Source organism: Equus caballus, chromosome 23 (genome assembly GCF_041296265.1).
Source record: "Equus caballus isolate H_3958 breed thoroughbred chromosome 23, TB-T2T, whole genome shotgun sequence".
NCBI classification, from domain to species: Eukaryota; Metazoa; Chordata; class Mammalia; order Perissodactyla; family Equidae; genus Equus; species Equus caballus.
The window spans coordinates 47097601-47122426 of record NC_091706.1 but is presented as its reverse complement, the minus strand read 5'-3'; the positions used below and the strand labels follow the sequence as shown (position 1 = coordinate 47122426).

General features: G+C 38.5%; 2 long non-coding RNA genes across 2 annotated transcripts in view; both read left to right on the top strand.

Annotated features, from left to right (window-relative positions):
- LOC111770175 (uncharacterized) overlaps positions 1-24826 on the top strand; it is a 354326-nt gene that overhangs the window by 107281 nt on the left and 222219 nt on the right. The window lies entirely within an intron of this gene.
- Positions 12070-24379, top strand: LOC106782497 (uncharacterized). The gene is made up of 3 exons (XR_002803259.2): positions 12070-12233; positions 21930-22153; positions 23909-24379. It is a non-coding gene; the product is annotated as an uncharacterized lncRNA (long non-coding RNA).

The following is a 24826-nucleotide window of genomic DNA, read 5'->3' as shown; positions in this document are numbered from 1 at the left end:
TAGTGTTCTTTTACAAAACATATGTTTATGTTCGGTGCAACAAAGTTTGCAGTAGCAATGCTCTAGAAACTTCCTAAATACTCATCAAAAAAGGGTTAAATAAGTGAATTTTGAAAGTTGAAAAGTGTACTATCATCAAAAAGAATGAGGTAAATCTTTGTATCAGCATGGAAAAATGTCCCCTATTTATCATTAATTTCAAAGGGCAAGTGACCAAATAACACATATGTTATGATTTCATTTATATTAAGAAATATATATAAATATATGGATATAGAAATATTGTGTATGCATATAATGTGTGGAAAACATCTGGTTTTGAGCATTTGCCAGTGATTACCCAAGTATGTCTCAGCAGCAGGCAGGTAAGGTGGGAGATGAGGTGTGGGGTGGGAAATACTTCCTTTTTACTTTCTAGAATACTGTATGGTTTACTTTTCCTTCAAAAGCGGTATTATCCTCACTATAAAAACTTAAAATAATGATTTACTAATTAAGTAAGCAGAGTGACAACTTCCTGTTAGAATTCACAGTGGATTTCACATTCAGCTCCTTATTCCACAGATTTTACACAATTTATATTAGTTTTCAGTACATTTTAAAATATATTAAGGTAATTTTTATATCCTCTCCCCTATTCGCATTAATCTCTCTTAAAATTTTGCTCTTCTATCCTTTTAGAGAACTTTAAAGTCACTCTGTCGGATTTCTTCCAAATTTTGTTACTATTGATTCAAAGAACAATAAACTTTCCAAAGAATTGCCTCTAAAATATTAATTAAATCTTAAATGACTATTGGTGAATTTTTTAATGTTAAGTCTTACACATTTCTTGAAGCTTATGTGTAAGTATTTTATATTGTTTTTTGGTTTTGTAAATATCTTTTTTATCACTATATTTTTCTACCTTGCTTTTCATGATAGAAGGGGAATCTATTGCTTTTGTCTTTATTTGTTTTGAATCTGACCAATTTGTTGAGATTTCTTATTAGTCCTTATAGTTTTTAATTTACTCTCTTGGATTTTCTATGCAGACAATGTAGACATCTACAAATAGTGGGTTTTTTGCTCCTCTTACCAATAGCCATCTCTCTCATTTCTCTTTCTTATCTCACATTGTCTAAAACAGTGGTTCTCAAAATTCATCCTTGCAAATTCCACAAAGCCAGTTGATTCTTACAGAATGCTTTTCTTGACTTTTGCTAAACTCTTGTATTCTTAGTCAACCTATGGTTGCAACTGATGAATGAACATTCTGATGTGAATGTTAGTTGACATTTTTTACAAATATTAGTGAGAAACATGAAAGTTTAAAATGAAGACATATATTGAAACTTCATTTGTTTTGTGAACAATTTGAGGAACTTCCTTGCTGAATCAGATAGGTTTTCCAATTCTACAAGAATTTCCCTCAATTTTTTTGTGCTTTTCACAATATAATGTAATGACTACTTTCATGACACACCTTTAAGTTTAGTCTGTGTTATTAACATTTTCTCCAACACTTTTTAAAAGTCTAGGTCAGGAGTCAGCAAACTATGGCAAAAAAAAAATCCAGGCAAAATCTAACCCAGTGCTTGTTTTTGTAAATAAAGTTTTATTGGAACACAGTCATACACATTTGTTTATCTATTGTCTGTGACGGCCTTCACACTGCAATGGTAGATACTATGGAGACCACATGGCCATAAACCCTAAAATATTTACTATTTGGCCCTTTGCAGAAAAAGTCTGACAACCCCTGAGCTGGACAATGGAACAACAAATTGAAACCTGATTTTTAGCGTTGGCCAACTTCACTGCTGTAAATGCTCTCATCATGACCAATTTCAAGCTACCAGTGTGAAGTTGCTGAAGGTGGAGTGGGAAGAGACATGCAGAAGCATACCACTATATAGTATTTCTACCATACTGATGTAATAGCCACCAATGCCTCAAAAACAGATAATAGTACCATGTAGCAAAAGATTTAGGAAGCAACATATTTTGAGTATTTATTAACTTTGATTTTAACATACTTTAACTGTAAGTTTATATACTTTATTTTTAATAATGGCTGTTTTTAATAACTGGCTCACCAAATTCCTGACATTTTAACAGTTGGCTTCAGATTGAAGACCCAATCAGAATTTCTGATTCCGTAGGACTGAGGTGGAGTCTGAGAATTTGCAGTTCTAACAAGTTCCCCGGTGATGCTGATGCTGCTGGTCTGGGGGCCGCACTTTGAGACCCAGAGCCGTATTATCTTAAGCAATAGCAGAATCAGCCTTTGTTTGAGATGGGTATTCCAAATCATGTTAAAAAAAAATTATGTTTCTAGTTTGCTGGGAACTTTGTTGTTGTTTGTGGTGTTCATCCAAAATTGATGTTGGATTTTACAAATTGCCTTTTACTTATCTTTTGAGATGACTTATTTTTCCTCTTCTGACCTATTTATGTGATATTTCTATTAATACATTTCCCATTGAGAAACTTTCTTTTCATGGATGGTATTGTCAATAATCATAATAAATTATTCTTTTACTTTATTATTGCACTCAATTTGTGTATTTGTTTAGAATTCTCCTTCTATATTCATAATTGAGATTGTTCTTGCTACTTTTTTATTCTTTCTCATTAGGTTCTATTAAGGTTATACTAGCTTTTCAAAATTAATTTTCAAACTTCCCATCTGTGTCTATGAGCTGAGATAGAGTTGAAGCAGTATGGAAATTACGTGTTTCTTGAAAATGTGAAAAGTCTCATTGGAAGACACATCTAGTTTAGAGACATTTTAGAGGTTGTTGTTTATAATATTTTCCTTTTCTTTTAGGTGGTTTTTCTGTTCATACTATATCTATTTGGAAACTTAGTTTGAATAAATCTTACTTTTCCATGATGACCATTTCATCATGTCATCATGATTTTCAATATTTTTAAACACATCTGAATCTCCTCTTATTTTTTCTTCCTTCCTCCTAATTTTATAAATTTAACTTTTATCCTTTTTCGTTGACTAGATTTTCTATTTTGTAGATTTCGTTTTGTTACTTAAAAAAAATCTGATCTATTTTTCAACTTTCTAATTTGTTTATTTTTTCTCTTTATAGCGCCTTCTTTTTGTTTTCTTAGGTTTATTTTTGATATTTCTTTAAGCTCTCAGATGGAGAGCTTAATTTAACTTTGGTTACTTTGTTCTTTAAAATTAAAAAACATGTAGCTCTGACTTGACCATTGAACACAGTTTGTCTGTTTTTATTTGTTTGATAAATAATATCCTCATTCTTGTTCTTATTATTGAAGATTTAACTTTCCTTTCTTCTAATAGTGTTTAAAAATGTTTCACAATGTCCCAGTAGTTGGAATTGTGTGTGAGAGCTGAGAGAAGACTGGGGGCAGTGGAGAAATAACAGAGCTTTCGGTTGGTTAGCATCATGGTGTTCATTGTAGAGATTTGTTTAACTAGATTTAGATGACGTGGTTTTAATATTTATTCCTTTTGATATTTATTGAGGCTTTCTTTGTGACCTAATAACTTTCGATTTTTGAAACTAGCACTTGAAAATGTATAAGCTTGTAGTATGCTATATTCAATATACTTTCTTTCATCAGGTTAATTATATTATCCGATTTCTCTCCAGCTATTGTTTGTATTTATTTGATCAATCAAAAGATTGAAAACTTGTCAAAATTCTTTACAACAATTTATTCTGTCAATTTCTCCTTATATTTATAATAATTTTCTATAATATTTTATCACTGGTTTTCTCTGATCATAAATGTTTATTTATGAGGCATATATTATCATTATGATCTATAACCTCAATAAATATATTACTTTTTGTCTCCCCTAATGTTTTCTGCTTAACAAGTGTTTGTACAAGCTACCTTCTTAACTTTTTTTGTTTTATTTTGATAAGAGTCTTATCTATAACACTGGATTTAAAATAACGTATGAAGAGTCTTTGGCTTTTAATATGGGAATTTATATAATTTATTATATAAATATACATATTTACTATATATATATTTATTAAGTTTCTAAAGGGTTGAGAAAATTCACAGAAATCATTGGTTCATTCCCCATTAAATCTTAATCAAGTTATCATGCAATCCATGAAATAGAATAATATTGTATACAAAATACAGTTTTTTTGAGCTAGCCAATCAGAAAGCAACATCTTTGCTATTTGCTAGTTTCAAGGCCTTGTGAATATTATTCTCTCAGTGAGTTTCCTCATCTATGACATAGTGTTCAGTTCATCTACCTCACAGTACTGTTGGGGGAGAAAATGTACCAATTAATAGAAAAAGCTCTAAGGACAGTATGCGGTACTTAGTAGGCACTTACCACATGTTAAATGTTTCTGTCTCAACTGCAGCAGGATGTGAAACTCATTTGCTTTCATAATTCTAATTTTTTTTGAGGAAGATTAGCTCTGAGCTAACATCTGCTCTCAATCCTCCTCTTTTTGCTGAGGGAGATTGGCCCTGAGCTAACATCTATGCCCATCTTCCTCTATTTCATATGTGGCATGCCTGCCACAGTGTAGCTTGATAAGCGGTGCTAGGTCTGCGCCCAGGATCTGAACCGGCGAACCCTGGGCCGTGGAAGCAGAATGAGCAAATTTAACCACTGCGCCACTGGGCCAGCCCCTCATAATTTTAATTTTTAGCATCATGCCTAGCATAGATAAGAGGCTCAGTCGTTGTTGAATGAATGCCAAAGTGGAGAAATGGCTGGTTATAGCGCCTTTGACTCTCGCACAAATGAAGAGACTCACTGGCCATTCCCATGCCCAGTGGTGGAGGCTCCAGCAGTTCTCTCTGGAGGACATAGATTGGGCAAAGGCCAGGGCATAGACTTCTGTGACTGCGCCGATATACCAGCTCGAAGGCTAGACATGGTTAAAACATGAGTGCCAAAAAAACAGAGACTGGGTAGTGGGTGTCTGTGTCCCAAGGACTGTGGTTCCTGGTATGTAGTCAGTGATCAGTAAATGTTAAATGAATGGGAAAGATCTTGGGCATCAGAGCACATGTTTTTTGTCCTGTGCTAAATTACCTGAGCCCCACTTGGATTCCAGGTGCAGCGGTGGTTGAAATATTTAAGCACACTGATAGTGTCTCACCTCGAGCCTCTGCTCATCCTCTCTGCTTCTCCTTCTCAGGCTTTCTGCCAACTACTTTCTCTGGTTGAGTGGTAAGTGGTAGGTTGCTGTAGGGCTAGTGCCATGCCCGGGGGCTGCTCTGTGAGCAGTGATCTTGGTGATATGACAGGAACAAAGCACCCAAGCTGCTAGTGCTCACTCAGCCCAGGAGTGGCACAGCCTGGAAGTGAGGTGAAGTGAATGTTCCTCAACCAGTGGGGAATGGAGACAGAGCATAAATTCCCAGCCTCATGGCCTTTGGAGGATAAATCTCAAGTGCATTCTGTATGGTTCCTCAAAGGATCTCCCATAGGATTGAGTCCCAGTTGTGCTCAGTGGTAACCAGATCAATAACACATCCGTTATCGGGCCTTTCTTCTTCTCCATCTGACTCTTCCTACTCCTTCACCCCCGATTCCTGGAATCAGCACTCATACAGATTACGTACACCACAGTCCTTGTCTCAGTTTTGGCTTTGGGAGAAAGCCTAACTAAGATGGAATGCAGTACTATCTCTTTGCTCACAACACCCCCCCAACCCAGCAGGACACAAAATTGTAATTATGTGTGGAGAAGGAAGATGTATTGTCTGTTCTAATATTTCATGCTTCTATTCCAACCAGGAAGAAACTGTAAGATCATCACTGAGAGAAACAATGGTATTCTCTAGCACAGTTTTACTGTCTACACTTGTTTTCCTTTGAATTTAGTCATATCAACACTGTTAAGAAAAATAAGACTATGCAGACCAACTCAGTTCCCACCTTTTTTTTTTTTTTTTTAAATTCTGAGCTGATAGTTTTTTTCCTCTCCTTTTTCTCCCCAAGGCCCCCGGTACATAGTTGTGTATTTTTAGTTGTGGGTCCTTCCAGCTGTGGCATGTGGGATGCCGCCTCAGCATGGCTTGATGAGCAGTGCCATGTCCGCGCCCAGGATCTAAACCGACAAAACCCTGGGCACCCTTCGAAGCAGAGCGCGAGAACTAAACCACTTGGCCACGGGGCCAGCCCCACCCACTCTTTTTTTAAAGGACTTGTCCCCATATCACTTTGATGGCCAACATTTCCAGTGCCCTGTTGACACAGCTTCAACACTCTGTGGTCTCAGTGGTGAAGATAACACAATTATAGGTTCTGAGCAATGAGAGTAAAGAAAAATCTTAAGAGCTAGAAACCTGGGATTGCAACTGTTCAGGTAACTAGACCATGTAAAAATGCAATAGTAATATTTTTCTACTCCTCCCACCTCTGAGGGTTTCAGTGGACATTTTAGACTACTTTTGTACAAGATTCTATGATATGACCATCTCCCAACTCTTTCCCAATTCAGGATTGGTTCTTATAAAGCAGAGACAGTCCAAGTACAAGTAAGAAAATGAATTAAAAAGATGAACACTCCTCTTTGTTTATCTTATGGCATCATCTGATATCAAAGTGGGTTTAATTGTTGCTAATTCATAATGCAGAGTTACCTCACAAGATGACAGTGAATGACTTTCTGCCACCTTGGCTTTTGAAAAGTTATAGTGCTTTTTGAACAACTCAGTTTTTCTTGTTGTTGTAATGACTTTTTTTACCAACCAAAAACACCCTAAATAAATGTGTTATAACATTATTTTTTTGGGAAGAGAAAAAATAATTCCTCAATCCTGACAATTTCTAGTCAGAGACTATCTCAAGGAAAATTTAAATTGTGTGCCATGTTTGAATGAAGTTAAAACGTTTTGCTTTTCATACACACAGTGGTTTGCCATGGCCAGTTCAGAACCACTTTCAAATCAAAATTTGGTTTGTTTGATTTTCAAGAGTTTTGCTAGCTAGTTATTAAAGACAGTCATTATTGAAAATTAAATTGTTGAACTTACAATAAAAAGAAATACCAAAACCAGAATAATAAATACCCCAAGTTATCACTTCCTAATTATTTGACTACATTTTATTGTTATCTATACTCTTGAGATTATGTACATATATTGTCTCTGTAAAGTGGAAACATTATACTATGCATAATTGCTATTACATCCTGAATAGTGCAGAGTAATTGAAGAAATCGTCAGTACTCAAAATCTATTATTCATTTCAGCAAGGGAATTTGTCACTGAAAATCAAGGAAAGTTTTGACATGTGTTTTCACTGTTTCACTTTTGTCTTATTAATATAAACGTAAGTGAAAATATCAACCAACATTCATGTTGGTCCTACACTCGTTTATCGATCGCAACCATAGGTTAACTACAGACGGAAGAGTTAGGCAAAGTTCAATTAAAGCATTCTTTGAGAACCCATTGGCTCTGTGGAAATTACAATAAAGGCTGTTGTATATTTTATTCTGTGTAAATTGTGTGCTACACAGTCTCTATCTGTAAATTTTGTAATAAACATACACGCATGTACTTTTTTCTGGGGAGTCTGTTATTAGATATTTATCAGCACACCACTGCATGCATGGGTTAGATGAGAGGGGTGAAGAAGTAGCATCTTGTAAGATTCTGATGTGCGTACATTATTTCCACGTGTTTTGACGCTCTCATATTTAGATTTTATTTTGCCCTACAGGTATTTCTTGCTGAAACATTTCTTTCTTTTACTTTTAAGCAGTTGAGTTAAACATGATCATGAACTCCTAAGTTTAAAACATTGAAGAAAGTGGTAGAAAGAGAAAAACGACTACGATGTACTTCATTATATTTTATATACACCTTCTAAATTTCTATTGCTTGTATAAACTTGCTTTCATTCTTCAAGAATCTATTTTTCTATCTGTGAAATTGGATGTCGTAGGTTTGGATGAAGTTCATCATAGCTTTTTCCATTGAAATTAGTAAATGTTTTCTTTTCAGTTAATAGCTTCTCATTTAGAGACAAGGTTTTCAAGAGAAGATTAAGGTTCCTAGCAAGAGGTAGGTATGTATTAAAACAATAGACTCATTGCTTGTTCTCCTGTCTGAGGAGGTGTTAATGTACAGGGCTGGGCTTTGGCTGCCCCATGTCTCTGGTTGCGGGTGAATACTGAGCTGCCTTGGGGGTAGTGTGACGCCTGGGGGCTGTGCTTGAGCATGGTCTTGAGGAATTAACATGGCTAGGATCTTCAAAGCTGATATGTTGCTGGTCTTATAGACAGGTTGAACATTCTGTTCTTGTGTAGGGACATCCCTTCCCAGCTCCAGGGAAATCCCAGGAGATTCTTCCCTCACCCCTAGACAAACAGTTAATGAGGATGTACTAGGGTACAGCACTAAGCTAGGTGCCACCTGGCACACCATTGACTAAAATATGCTTTTTACCGTCTAGGAGGTTAACTAGCTCCATTCATGTCTCAGATAATCTTATCTGACTTGGTAGTAGAATAAGGCACATTAGACAAAAAGTTGAATTATGTTATAAACTCATTCAATAAAGAGACTTGTTATTTGAGATGATTCCAAGGCTGGATGGAATTTTTTGTGGGGGACTTTTCGATGGAATCATTAGGCATGGTGCTGGGTACTGAGGACTAAAAAGATGTAAGGCACCTTCCCTGACCTCAGAGAACTTCACAGGGAGTGGAGGAGACAGAAATGTGAAGTTAACGCCAAAGCCTTATTCTTGATTTCTTGCAGTCAAAGGCAATTCAAAATATTGTACAACCATCACCATTATCTAGTTCCAAAAATTTTTTATCACCCCAAAGCAAATCACATCTACATTAAGCAGTCATTCCCCATTCCCCTCCCCTGTCCCCACCCCAGTCCCTGGAAATCACTAGTCTACTTTTTATCTCCATCGATTTAAGGCTGGTTGGATTTTCATTCTACACAAAGAATTGTTCTAGAAGCAGAAGACAAGAATTCCAATCCCTAGGACCCTTTTTACTGGCTGGGTGATACTGGGAAAGACAGTTTGCCTTTTTAAAGTTCTATCAAATATAGATAGTAATAGCTTATTACTCTGAAAGCATGAAACCAGAGCAAATGATCCTTCAAGGTTTCTTTGAGCTCTAAGTTTTATGATTATGTAATTTCATGGTTTTTGTGAAGACCATGAATCAATGCTTTGCGATATTCTAAAGGTTTATTTGTTTGTAACCTTAGTAATTAAACTCTAGCAGGCCATCACAGGCCTGCATTTAAACAAATATAGTGCTTGCATGTATTCAAAAGTATAGAGAAAAAAAGCAAAGCTTCAAAGTGACTGGAAATTTTTCTGGAAGCACTATTTCTTTGTGTTGTTGAGATTTGCATTAGTCATACCATGACATGAGGGGAGAAAGAAATTTGTAATTTTTTCCGTACATTTTTACCCCGCTGGAATGATAACCTGTAGGAATTCTAAACTGCTGATCTGTGGTTTGATCTATTCCTCAGTTGCTGAAGGACAATTCCTTTGGTTAATATAACCAAGGAGAAATATCTGCAAACACAAACAGGCTACCATATGCCAAAGTAAGAGTCACAGAATTTCAAATATGTGCGGACATCCAAATATTGAAGGGGACATCGACACGGAAGGAAAAACGCACTTGTCTCATTTCTGCCATTTTGGTTTGAGGCAGGAGGCTGACTACCCTCTCGACCAGTTTGAATACAGTTGTAATACACACTGCACCAGCTATTCCTCCTTAAGTGCTCGATTATCCATTTATTATCACTTTGCTTACTTTCGTGTTACTGTGGCTCTCAAAAATACCAGAAGGGAACTCTCATGGGTTGATACTCTCTCACAAAGATGCATTTAGAGCACAAACCCTTTAGATTACATTTTGAGGTAGAGAATGACCCTCTCAAATTATAAAAGTTGTAAAGCTTTCTTAAAGGTGTTAAACAGTAGCCAAATGGGGAGGACCTGATCATGATGGCCTTCTGGTGACTGTTTTAAGGGAAAATAGTTGTCTACAAATGAAAGAGGGAATGTCTGGGTCCCATGGACATCATCTCTCCTCTAGCCACCTGTTCTTTTTTCTCTAGCTCTTGCTTCTTTTCCTCCTTCCCTGCCTTCCTTCCTCCTTCAGTTTCTCCTCTCCTCACCTGCTGTCTCTCTGCAATCGTCAGGGAGGGTCAGTTATGCCATAATAGAATAGCCCACCCTGGTCCTGAACAAGAAGCCCCCACCAGCTAACAACCTCCCTCATGTTGAAGTCATAGGATCCTGCACTTTTTGGCTTGTATCTTCTGAAATGCTTGTGACTCTATGTGGTTTCAAATTATGAGAAGCTTTCCATGAAAATAAACCAGCATGAAGCCCTTGGGTCATTAGTTCTGCCTGGGTTGAATATTGCAAAGAATATAACTCTCCTCCTTTGAAAGGAAAATTCATGGAAAGAGAAGTTGTTGTAAGTTTCTGGATATTCATTAAAGATAAGTAAAAAGTCAAAGCGACCCTCAATTTAAACTAAGCTGAGTAATTTAAGAAAATGTGCCCATAGCATAAAGCTCCACGTATGGATTGTCCTGATTCACTAACAGCTGTGTAGGATTTGCTGTTTCTTCCATGTTTTATGTGATGATAGTGGATGCCGGCTCTTAGCTTCTAACACTGATTGCTATTCAGGGACTGGGATTCTGGATCTGCTCCAATCATGTGGAATCTATTTTGGACCCGTCATGTCACACTTGAACTCTAAAATATGCCTATCGGTGAAAGGTTCTGTTTATCTTTCTCTGTATTCAGACTCACATAGAAAATGGAGTTCAGTCCTCACACCATCGGACTTTTGTCTTGCTCTAAAACTCTCTTTGAATCCCTAGCAGCAGTAACAGAAACAACAACAATTTTCAGGACTTGCTGATATGGTGGCTGGTTTCCCTCAGCACTCTGGTCTCAGCCTTCTGCATACGACTTGCCCTGCTCTTCCATTTTACTCACTCTCTTCTTTGCAAATCTCCCATATGGGCAATTAGGATGGCGATTTATGCTGGTTTTCTTCTACTTCATGCACAGCAAGCAGCTCAGTTCTTTCATAGGACACACAGCTGTGGCCGCCTCTCCGGGGGAGGGAATCCACCACCAAGCATGGCAGCCTGCAAGAGATGCCAGAGAGAACATCAGGGGTGACACTTCATAGTCAAAGAAGCGTGCATGGCGTATGGAGAGAGGAGAGAAAGCAAAGAGGCAGGGGGACAGCTTTCGACTCACTGAGAGTGACGAAGTAACCAAGTCTGATGGGACCAAACAGAGTGAAGACGGGTCTATGTGGCCAAGCCCTTTTGGGCAGATGGCAGAGTTCTGAATCTCACCTAGAAAGATGGAAATACGACAGCTGCTCTCTGTGCCTTTGTTAAGTTCCAGACAATGGATTGGTTCTCCTTCTAACTCTTCTTTGAAACCAAAGTGAGAATAGGATCCTGGATTTATAGTTTCTGGTAAATTTATTTTGAACGCAGAAGCATTGCCCATTTAATAAAGCTTTTCCATATTTTTCCTCTCCTCTGAGTTCATTTTTTTTCCCTGAGTAGTGGGCCAAGAATGTAGTTCAGACTTTCTGGCTGCTCCATTTTGAGATTTGAATCTGATACAGTCATCGAGCTTAGACAGAATAGAATCTGTTTTCTTGGGGAAGGAAGAAGAGGAGGAGAAAAAATGTTCTGAAAACTCTTTAAAAATGAGTAACTAATTTTAGGAGGAAGGCATTGCTTTGCTCGGGGAGGCCTCTGAATCCTCAAACTCCGATGCCTTTGAAAGGAGAACCCCATATGCGATGTGGCTTGATTGACAAGAAATTTGTTTGAAATGACTGAGAGGCCCTCATTAGGCTGGGACTCCTCACCATCTGGGTTTGAGTTTTGATAATGGGGTCAGGCTCTCTTTTGGTCTGTGCGTTGAATAGCTGAGCATAATTTGTTAGTGATTGTGGCTAAAACGCAAACATTTTTTAGTCACATTCACAGGAATTTGAGACTAACCGCAGTCTTGGGGCACAACAGTGAGAAAACGCTTTCCAGCTGCACTACTGTACTTGGCGACCCAGTTGAGACGCGCTCTCACAAAGCTGCCAGTCTCACTCCGGGCTGGACGTGTGCCATTGGAAACAGAAGTGCAACTTTATCACTTGACTTCAAGAAGAGGTTTCCCAGCGGCATATGGAGACAATATACAAGACAGATCCCGTGGAGGAAGCTCCTCTTTCACGGTAGGGAGGAGGGGAGGCTGCTCCCCGGACCTTGCTTGAGTGGGGGATCGGGGAGGAAGAGTGCTAAGAGGCAAAGGAGGGGCCAGGTCAATATTTTTTTCTTGTAGATAACTTCAGTTGATTTCTGCCTCAATTATAGTACAACAGATGTAAACTTGAGGCTTCATGTTTACCCATGAGGAAGAGATTAAATCTAAGGAAGTACACCACAAACCAGCACCAGCAAAAGCGTTGCTCACCAAGACAGCAGTCACTCTCAGAAGATTCTCACAAGGGCTTTCTTAACTTGTACACAGAAGAGGACCAAACTGTTTTCTGTTGTGATTCAATAATAACAACAGCCTCTCCAAAACCAGAGGTGTACTTTGAACTTGTGGTGTCGATTTTAGTTCTCTAGATGAGGAAGGGGTAGCAGCTTTGGGTGGGCATTTGGGAATCCCAGCGCTCAGGTCACAGGAGAATCTGTGGGCTCCAAGCCCCAGGTAGTCTCAACAGAAGCAAAGCTCTGGGAGGCAGTCGATTAAAAGGTTTTTGTATTAATAAAATTCTCTTACAAAGAAGGCTACAAAGGCTAATAGGCTCTGTAAGTGAACTCATCTCAGTCCTGGACAGTCTTCTACCTTTATAAGCCTCACCAAAATCCACAGAGCATTTATTTATTCTGGAAACTGTGAAGTGATGGACACCACCTTTCAGAGATTATGGCTACCCCTTATTGATAACTTTGGCATGTGGATTTATTCCTGATTTTAAAGTTGTAAATATGTAAGAAACTATGATTAAAAAAATGACTTAGAGGGGCCAGCCCAGTGGTGTAATGGTTAAGTTTGTGTACTCTGCATCGGAGGCCCATGTTCGCGGGTTCAGATCCCAGGCACGGACCTACACTCTGCTCATCAGGCCATGCTGTGGCATCATCCCACGTACAAGATGGAGGAAGATTGGCACAGCTGTTAGCTCAAGGACAATCTTCCTCACTCCAAAAAAAAAAAGGCATAAAAATCACCAACGTTTTTTGTCTTCGAGTAAAAGGAAGTTTGAGAAACTTTGGTCAAGAATATAATTAGAGATAAGGATGTAGGACAGAGAGACACACTAGCTTGATTGAGTTTACCTTCGTTAGCATCAGGACTATAATTCTCTTATTACTTTAAAAATTAATCTAGTTTATTTAAGGAAACCATTGAGGATGTTTTAAAAAATTTTTCTACATGGATGTTCCTTATAGCACTGTGTATGACAGTGAAAATTATGAAATGCTTTAGAGGGCCCAAATTAGTGGACCCTTGATTACATTTCAATATGTATGCGTAATAGAATACAATATGCATGTCAAAAAAAAATCAACAGGTGTACTATATACACACCTAAAAAACACAGAAAATGTGCTTCATACATTGATACATTGAAAAACCAGACTACAAAATAGTACATACCTGAGTTTGAGGCTACAGATATTTTCTATTTTCTTCTTTTTAATAATCTTCGGTGGTCTATTTTCTCTTTTGATGTTCTTTAGATAATCTGCATTATCTCATACCTCCATAATAATCGTGTATTGTTTTACAATATAATAAAATGAATATATACTACTTTTATTTATTTTTTTGACTCTTTTGTTATTAAGATAATTAACACAATAACATCATAGTGGTTTCAGGTGTACAACATAAGGATTCAATATTCGTATATACAGTCATGTGCCGCACTGTATGTGTGATGGTGGTCTCGTAAGATTAGTACCATGTAGCCTAGGTGGTATTAGGCCATACCATGTAGGTTTGTGTAACTACGCTCTGTGATGTTTTCAAAATGATGAAATTGCCTAACAATTCATGTCTCAGAACACATCCCCATTGTTGAGTGATACATGACTGTGTTGTGAAATGATCACAACTAGTTAATATCCATCACCACACATAGTTATAAGTTTTTGTGTGTGTGATGAGAATTTTTAAGATATGCTCTCTTAGCATATACTGCTTTTAAATGAAAAAAATATTGACTACCTTATATGCATTTATAAATTATTTTATTTTATTTATTACTTATTTTTTTTTTTGCTGGGAAAGATTGGCCCTGAGCTAACATCTGTTGCCAATCTTCCTCTTTTTTTTCCTCTCCATAGCCCCAGTGCATGGTTGTATATCCTAGTTTTAAGTCCTTCTGGGTCTTCTGTGTGATCCACCACCACAGCATGGCAACTGACAGACGGTTAGTGTGGTTCTGTGACCAGGAAATGAATCTGGGCTGCCGAAGTGGTGGGAGCACCAAACTTTAACCACGAGACCATCAGGGCTGGCTTGTAAATTATTTTATTTTTTGTCTTATTCCTAAAGGATTTGAGTATGCTAAAAATGCATGTAATCCTCTAACATTTTTTTAAAGTTGAAGATAAATTTATTAGGATAAAGGAGTAATGAAAGGCAACAGAGGTATTAAAAAATGTATGCTATGAAGTCCTGAAATTATTAAAGGTGGGCATAGACCTTTCTCTGAAATTCTGGAGAACTATACAAAACTATTTAAGAAATATTTCATTTTGAATCAAAAGTATACCAATTAATCAGGAAAAGCACTTTGCTCCAGGCACTGAAGACAGAGAGTTTTCTGTTTTGAATTCTTTTAGCATAATACAGAGTGAAGGAGTAAGCAGAAGGCTCATAACATCTTTCTAGTAAATTCTGGGGTGACGTTCATAAAGCTGTTCTATAGACAGGGATACTTGTTGAACAACTCCAGAAGACACTGGTCATGTCATTGTGTGTGTGAAGGTGCCCCTGGAATTGTACCCTGCTGCCACACTTGGTGGACCTGTTGATGGGTTTTGCTAATCAGACTGAGGTCATAAATTAAATTTGGGAAAAATAATTCTAGAGGGGCTCAATATTATTCAACTCTCTAGTGCTCTGGATTAGTCCATGGATAAAATGATGGATTATGTATCTGTTAGGAAATTCTTTCTGATATTATTTCTCAAGGTTGAACTTTTGGCACATGCCGGGCAGTTAGTCAGGGCGCAGCATACCTGCTAATGCTTCACCAATCAGCTCAATGGGAGCTGGGCTTGAAGAGCAGTTTCTGGGCTCCATGTGTCCTCCTGCATGTTGAAGATCTAAAGACTTCATATTTTGTCAATTCTGGATTCAGTGCCTTTAAACATGATTAATTTTTTGCAAAATGAGAAGACAATAACATTGTTTCAGGAGATGTGAGTCTGACAGACTTCCCTCTATCAACCTCATATTAAAAAATTCCTAAGAAAACTTAAAATGTAGACAGTCATATTCCCTGAGATGTGCAAGAAATGCCATTTTTAGCTTCTGGAAGTTCAAAGACAAAGAAGAGATCAGGAACGGGGAACTATAGAGAGTACTAATTAAGAATATGGTTTCTGGAGTCAGATCAGGGTATAAAATGTCTATACCACTAACTTGCTGTATAACTGGCCAAATTGTTTACCTCTCTCTGTCTCAGTTGCCACATCTGTAAAATGAGGAGAATGATGCCTAGTTCCGAGGACTGATGTGTGAGGAAAATATGATGATACGTAAATCATGTACAAAGTGCCTGGGAAATTGGGAGTATTCAATAGATGGCAGCTTTTTGTTTTTAAGTAAAATAGAGTGGCATGTGAGAAAGCAAACAAGTAAAAGAAGAAACAACATGCGATATAGGAAAAACGATGGAGAGAAAGCAAACCAAAGTGGACTTCAGTGACCCAGTGAAAAGAGGTCGCTGAGCAAAATGAACAATTTTGCACCCAATGTCACTTGCCTATCTGGCCATGTTCCCTTATTGGTTCGTTACTTTGGTAGTTATTGATATGTGTCTCGTGAAAAGTCATGACACTCAGAAGAGTCTTAAAAGGTCATGAACAAATGGACTGGACAGATGATTGTCACAGCCTGAGCTCAGCTAGAGAAGTACTGACTTTGCACATTGTCAATGCTCCATTTTCTCTGTTGCTCTAGACCTTTTCCTTTACGGACATTCCTGGTTGCAGGATAAATTAAATCTACTCTGTTAAAAATGAGACATTCTATGGTAAGCTAATTGTGTATGTACAGCCATCCCGTTGTAAAATGCACCTTTAGAGACAAAAGTATCAAAAGGCCTAAAAATTATTTTTAAAACAGGAGGCTGTTAGGCCAATTTGGGTTTCAGATTAGGCTGAACTTTTCCATCCTCTGAGGATGGCATGATTTCCCATGGTTCCTTGGGGATCTCATCTGAAATAGAATTGGAGGGAAAGGCAAAATGATTGACAAGGGCAGGTGATGGGAGCTCAGGCGTCCCGCTGAGGGGGCTCACTTAGGATTCCAAATTAAAGTCAGCTACAGCCCCACGCTGGCTTGTGCTGACCCATGCAGACACTGAGTCAATTCTGTGCTAAGTACTTACGATGTACAGATTAGCAAACACAGAGGTTGAGGGTCTCGGTGCATCCTCTGTCTTTCAGAAACAAACAGGCAGAGTTGCAATAGTGAGGAAATTGACATGAAGCTTTACAAAGCATTTTCTAAGCTTTGTATATTTTTCCATGTGGTTATTACCAGGTTCCTTGCATTTTATTGTATAATTCCATTCAAAAAATATTTATTCTCCCTCTGCTTTCCTTCAAAACCTTAATTAAGGTGCTCTGGACCTAGAAAGAAACTGATATTCATTAGGTACTGGCTTTGTTTTTCTACATACATTAAGTTAAGTCCTCACTCTGAAATTCTACAATAAATATCGCTATATGAATTTCACATAACTAAGGCTTCTAAGATGTTAAATAATTCACCAAAGCCAGCACAGCGAATGACAGAACCGTGATTTGAATCAAAGATTCATATACCAGTGAGTAAGATGCAACCCCTGCCTTCAAAAAGCCCAAACTTCCAGGAGAGTAATACGTTAATAGATGATTGCAATCCAAGAGAGACCAAAGGTAACACTGTCATGAGTGCCTAGCTTAGAGATTTTCACATAGTCAGCATGCTAGAAATGTTTATGGTATCAGTGAATAGAGAATATGTATGAAAATTGTGCCTGATGAATATAAAAACACCCTTGAGTGTGAACTCTGAAATAGCGCTCATATGTCAACAAATATATATTCAGCCAAGGAATAAGAGAATCTATTAAAGGAATGGCATGAGCCTTGGGAAAGTTTGATCTGCTATCTTCTGAAGAACTTTTTCTGAAGTTTCTGCTTGCCACCCTGATCTTATATGCCTCTTCCATGAGGGGAAATTGTGTTATAAAGGATGAGGTCATTATGGGCCACATTTTTGGAATGCCTTCCTATGCTTACCCATCCCAGACATAATGGACATCCTCATCTCAAGTATGTCCTGATGTATTTGGGGTCTTAGCTGAGCCAGAGCTGAGGATCATTTTTTTCTGATGAATGGAACTGAGTGATACTTTTTTCCCCTCTCTGTATCACATCCCCAAGCATCTACTTGCATCCACAAATTTACATGGAAGTAAAGATTAGAATAGAAATAAATTATTTGAAAGATCTTCATCAGCAAGGATGAGAGTGGGAAGCTGCAAAACATTTATTTTAAGAAGAAACAGCGGGTGCTTGAGAGAAAGAAGGCTCACTCAGAAATCCAGCGGGAGGGCTGGAGGAGAGTGAGGGAGCATCTTGACAGTTGGAACTTGAGCGTGCAACCAACCCAGTTTCACTCAATCAGGAGGTGATGCGTCTGCTGAGGTGGGGGTAGAATTGTTGACAACTCTATGTGTTTACCAAAGGAGCTCACTCAAATTGCAAAACACTGAAAGAAACAGCCAAGTACAGTCCTTTTAATAGTTTAACAAAAGTCTGGGAGCCCATTTTCATTTTACAGCAAACTATTGGTTCACCGGGCACAGTAAGTATTAGGGACACTGGTGCCTGGATACATTGGTAAGGTCTGTCCCTTAGGTGCAGAGGGTGAGGGCAGAATGGTTGCTTGGCTAGCCCTGAGGGTGGCGGCAGTGAGGACAAGTGCATCTACAAGTCCCAGTTTTACCAACCTGGATGTGGGAAGAATCTTGAATCACAGCTAAGGGAAGGGTGGCCAAGACACCCAATGGTGAAGCAGCTTCTGGGGACATCCACAAAACGCCGTTTGGTCTTTGCAAGATTTCCTCAGTGAGCTGGGATGTTTTCACTGTCTGAAATAATGTTTAACTTTCTATCTGCATCAACATGGATAATTCTCAAAAACAAAATGTTGAGTGAAAAAAGCAGATTGCAAAAAGATAAGTACAATATGCCATCGCTTACATGTATGTTTAAAATACATGAAATACTGGAATATATTTTTATGGATGCATATACATTTATATATGGTAAACATTTTTCGAAAGCATGGATGGAGAGGAATGCAAATTGCTTCGGGATGCTAGTTAACTCCGAGAGAGGGAAACCTGGCGAGGGGTCTTCTGCGCTTCAATTCTGCCCATTACATTTCACCCCTCAAACATTGCTGAAGCAAAACTGGCACCATTTTAATCCTTGTTATATTTAGGTGAAGGGTTCTTTTTTCCCCTTCTTTCTAATGTATTCGAAAGGTCTTATAGTTAAATATTTTTATAATGGAAAAAATCAGGCTTGCTCGTTAATGTTAAAACTTTAGTGTTTATAGGCTGATGAGATCTGTGGCTTTTGGGCTACACTTATAGTTTTGTTATCTTTAAGGAAAAGAGTTAAAATTATCCCAGGAATCTACTTTTCTTGAGGATTAGACACATGGAAAGTTTCAGCTTTATAATTTGATGGGGATTGAAGCATCTGTCCACAGAAAGTTGTCTTTAATTGTGAAAATAGGAATGTGATTTTTTTCATTATCCATGCATAGCTCTAAAGCAGCTAAGGACGTCATGTTCAACTTCTAAAGGCTTTACGTTTGAGATAAGACCAAGCATAAAGAATTCAGACTCTAAAAATGATAATGCATATGAAAGTTCTGACTGAATGAGAAACTAGCTTATGCTGGAAATCTGCATGTAATTTTAACTATAATCTGCTCACCCATGAATGCTATTATCTATTACTCTGTTTCAGACTAAGGTTTTTGTCTGTACATGTGTGCCATCTCTTTGACACAAGGTTTTGGTTTCCAGTGTTTTTATTTCAAATAAGTAGAACAGAAAATGGAATCCTAAATAAATGATTTCTTAACTTCAAAGAAAACCCCAAGTTTTAAATTTTCTATTTTTGGTAGTCTAGTATTCTTTTTCTCTTCTTTCCCATCAAATATCTTATGGGATGGAAAGTGAGTAGACCAGCTATATTTTATTAAAGAATGTGGCACAAAATTGTGAGATGAGGAAGATTGGTAACGTTTCTTTTACTCTAACAAATAGGACGTGAAATCAAATGAAGAGTGACTGCAGAGATTTGGGGGAAAGCTATAGTTTATTTTTGTCTGTGTGTGCGTGTATATTTTTTGGAGAGCGGAAGGGATTCTTATAAGCAACATGTGGTCTGTACTAACAGGACTACGGAAGCTGTTCCAGTGGTCCTGAGGAAAGACAACAACTGCCTCAAATCCCACTTGCCCCTCTCCTTATTCACACTTTCTCCGCATCCCTTATTCTACACCAGAACCTCATTCTTGCTTTCCCCTACCTCTTCCAAAATGATGACCCCTCTGGAAACTTCTTCCATCATATCTATCTCACACACACGTAGACACACATACCCCTAGAGTCATCATATCCTACCTGGTGTTGCTAATAACAATTTCATGAATGTTCTTCTTTTCTATGAGAAGACTGCAACTTCCCTAAGGGTAGGGACCTCATAATGTTTTTTGTCTGGTTTGGTTGTTCTTTAATTCACACAGCAGTACCAGTAAATGGGACACACATGGAGAGAGACTTTACCTCACCTATAGCCAGGAAGTGGAGGAACTGAGGGTGGGGTGCTTTGGCCAAGGACATGTAGTGAGGGTGCCTGAGTGATTCCAGCCCTTAAACTCTATTAGGACTGGAACCCTGCCCTCGTCTGAAGCATGCTTGGTTAGGAGTCTGCCTCCCCAGGACTTGCCTCTCCATAAGTTAACTTGATATGGTGGGAGACCGCAACTTTGGAATTAGGCAAATCTGACGGCCTTCAGTTAGGGAAGTTGGTTAACTTTACTGGGCCTCAATTTACTCATGTCTAAAACATAAATGATAAAACTTCCATGTAAAGTTTTGATGAGGATCAGTTTAATTGGAGAAGTTGTATGCACCCAGCCTAGCACATAGCAGATGCTCAATAAACTTTAGTTCCATTCTTTTCTCTGCCAAGTCCTTCTATTAGGCAGCTGGTATCAGCTTCATATATTCCAAGCTTCAGGGCTTAAATCTTTTTCCAAACCAAACCAAATGACAAAACATGTCAATTGTAAAACTGCCATCCTCTGTCTTGAGTTTAAATGATGTAGTGCTCCATCCACTATATCAACCCTATTTAGATATCAATAGCAATTTGAACCCAAAATTTTCATGTTATTTGGACCTGGACCTTATGACTTGAGCTGCTGACTATCCTCTTTGAGCACCAGCCAGGTGAGTACCCCTATCCTCAAAGCCATTTGATCCCACATTTCTTCCCTTTCCCACTGATCTGATCCTAGGACGTCCAATGGCTAAGTCTGCCCTAAGACTTCTTTACGTGAGATTGGAGCTGAGATAAGATTAGAATCCAGCTCGCCTAACTCCTAGTCAATTACTCCTTTTGTGCTGCCTATCCACACGAGACACCCAATTAATAGATTCTAATTCATCTGTTGAAATATAGAAAGATGGATCAGAACAAAGCAGATGGCTCTGTGAGTGATGGGGAGTCAGTGGAGGACTATAGGTGTGCTGAGTGGAGAATGAGGGTGTTGGTACATTCAGCCAGAAATTAAGGGCTGGCCTGAGATATATTGAATAGACTCTGTTCTGTTAAAAGTCTGAAGGTAGTAATATAGGATGTTAAAACTGGGGCATTCAAAGTGATTTTTTTCCAAACAAGGCTGCTCAGAGTATTCAGGCTCTAAGTAAATCTGCTTACTAAGATAGCTTACTATCAGCATTAAATTTATCCATTCAACAAACATAGATTGAGCACCAAATCAGATCCAATTTATGCACCTCCTCCAGTTTCCTCGGCCTCACCGATCTCCTGGGCCATTGGCCACTTGGTCCTTGAGAGCTCTGGCTGCTACTGGTATTGCCATGGCTATAGCAGTGGTAAATTATCCCCAGGCAACACCCGCTTGCCCAGTGAGTGATGAAGTCTGGCACCGCCTCTGCCATGCCCTTTGTGGTGGGAGCCACATAGATCTGGAACTGAGGCTTGACCTGACCAGAGCTGTACAGACTCTCTTTCCATCTGCGACACTGCAGCTCAAATGAAGCTCCACAACACAGGGCATGCAATCCAGCTTCCTTGTGGCTGCCCTGAAGTGCAGAGATGGCGGTAGACGAGGTTGGCTAGTTAACCATGAACCGGAGAACCTTGATCAATGAGAGAAAAGAGGATATAAATTCCTTTCCCTTCCTCCCTCCAACCCATCGCTCCAAGGCACAGTGCTTGTGTACAGCCCATCTGGAAACATCCTTCATGGCTGAGCAGCTGGCTGTGTGTCTTGAGAAGCTGCAGCCAGCTTGGTCATGGACAGCCTGACTGTAATCACATTTTTCCTTCTTCCTTATTTCACTTTCTTTTTCTCTCAGTCTTGCTGTCCTGGGATGGATCCTCTCAATAAAGAATTAGCACTCAAAGTTTGTCTTGAACCTATCTCTATGGCATCCATCCCAGCTAAGACAAGCAGCTAATGTAAGCCAGACACCATGCTAGGTGTGGGACATAAAGCGGTGAACAAGACAGACACGGTCCCCACCCTAAAGAAGGCTTCGGCAACACACTACTAGAAAAAAAGAAAAAGGCACAATTTGTGGTAAGTGCTATAAAGGAAAGAAATTGACTTCTGATAGATAATAGCGATGGAGGGGGGAGAACAAAGATGAAAGCAGTTTAAACATGGAGATTTGGAAGGGTCTCTTTGAGGAGGTCATACTTAAATTAAGACATGAAGCATTAGAAGGAGCCAGCCATGATAAGAGCAGACAGAAGAGAATTCTCAGCTGCCAGAGTGGATAGCACATGGCGGGGTCCTAAAGCAAGAAGGGGCTTTGGGTGTTCGTGGAACTTGGGAAAGTTAAGGATGGTTGGAGTGTCGTGATTAAGGTGAAGAGTGACTAACTTGAGGCTGGGAGGATGCAGGAGCCAGACGCTGTAGACTTTGTAGGCTACTGAATAAGGCTAGATTTTATTCTAAGTGCCACTGGAAGCTACTCAAATGCTTTAAATGGAGATGTTACCATAGAATCCAGTGGAATCATAATTCCAATTCAAGAGTCTCCTTAATTTACCTGAATAAGACTTTTTATTAAAGTCTAATAAGTTTTTAAAAATTGCATAACCGTAATAAAAGAACAAAAGGATTATAGGAATAAATACATGGAAGTGAATTTTTTAACATAAACTATGAATTAGCATAAGCATACATGTATATTTATATGTACTATGAGTTAACATAAGCATAAATGTTATATACACATACCTGTGAAAGCTAGTGTGGGTTGGCTTCTGACCACCACTTTCTCTCCTTTGGGAAATTACGATCTATTATAATACTACTTATCTTTTGTCCAGCTGGTCCAGCAGTGTTTGTTGTTCTGATTCGTTTTCTGCTTTGCTCTATCTTCATTCATGGTGGTTTGATTATTTCCTTGTATGAAAGTAAGTTCACAGTATTTGAGGTTGCAATGTCTTAAAGTATGGAGCCTCTTGTGCCTCATTTAGAGTTTCTCATTAACTGTAGTTCTCTTGCTATGGCTGTCATTAGCGCAGTCTGCTAATTCACAAAATCACGGAAGTACGGAAATACATTTTGCTAATGTGCGCTGCAAAATGCCCTGTACGAACTGCTTCCTATAGAATGTCATTTACGAAATGCCTGCCTTAGCTGCCAGGAGAGGGTTTTATAGACCAACCTGGATTAAGGTGAAAGCAATATATCTCCTAGGCAGAGAATGCTCTCCTCTATAACTCTAAAGGCTTTTTCCTGTGGTTGTTATCTATTTTCAACTGTCACCTGTTCCCAAATTGCCTCTCTGAAGTTAGGTTTTTAGCCACCTTACACCTATTTAAATGTGTTTTATTAACAAAGAGCTGGCAGGATTTTTTAGAATAGTTTCACAAAGCTCATGAAAATTAAACCCAAAGATTGACATCACCCTAGCCCAAGTCGTATACAAGCAGGATTGGCAGTAACCAATGTGACATGTTGGGAGGGGGGGCAACAGAATTGTTGAATTACCAAATGTATTATTTTCTGGCCAGAAATTGCACCACAGAGATTCATCCTTTTCCTTGGTTGGAAAACTTTGTCAGTTCAGGGAATCAGTTAGCAACACTTTAGCATGGATTTGTTCATGTTGATTTCCAAAAGACAATTGCCTGAGATGGAATGGGACAGGGGAGAGATTTTGACAGAAGAGGATGGACGCCGTCTGGAAAGGCAGCGCTACCAGGGAGGTTTATAAACGGAGAACCCAAGAGAAAGCTGGGTGCCCAGGGGAGGTAGTTGCATCGCGCTGAAAGCAAAGATGGTTGTGCGCCAACATCTAACTTCAGACTCTTGTTTCAGGCAGCACTGTTAGCGCTTCAAGTCCTATTAAAGGACCCTCCTTTTCAAGCAGATGGTGGCTTCACTGATAACAAAGAAAACAACAGTGGTGGGAGAAAAGATGGCCAGACCAAGTTTCAAAGAAGCAAAACACCAAGGGAAAAGTTATTAATATTTCTTGGAGAATGAAACACTGAAAAAAAAATCTTTCAATGGAAATGATACAAAGGAAATAATTTATTGAAGAGAGCCAGTATTATCAAGGGCATAACGTCCCTAGATCTTTTCAGACTTTCTGCCTCTTTGCAGATGGATGAAGAAATGGAGTTAAAATGTATCTAATTTGAAACAAAATGTAAGTGTTACAGACTGGAACATATTTTTATATTGGCATATTTTGTACCCAGCTGGAATATTTTAAGCGAAGCTTTGAGAAGGTCTCTCTAAGGAGGGGATGTTTGAGTTGAGCAATAAAACTTTGAGTAATCAAAATAGTATTCTGCCCCTTATTAAGAAACTTTTATTGCATCAGAAAGAACATGCAATGTCTTTGGTTTAGTTAATTTCCAGAAATAAGCTATTTTTTAAATTGCGTATATAAGAAAATCTAAATTCTATAGAAATTAAATGAACGGATTAAATAATTATTTGTTCTTTATATATAGCATGTAATTTTATAAACACACAGACAGATATGTGTAGACTAAAATTTGCACACATGCTTTCCTGTGTATGTATGGACCTTATTAATATAGGAACCTGTGATATGTGTATTTTAAATCAATTGGTGCCAACTAAGTTTGCTTTCAAATGCTCTCTCATCACTGGTCCCATGCCCAATATTCCACGTACAAACCTAGCTAGGGTTAAATCAGCCCAAGTTTCAGGATTCTTTGTCATTAGTAAAGTGCCACATGTTGGCCGTTTTGACTCCTCCTT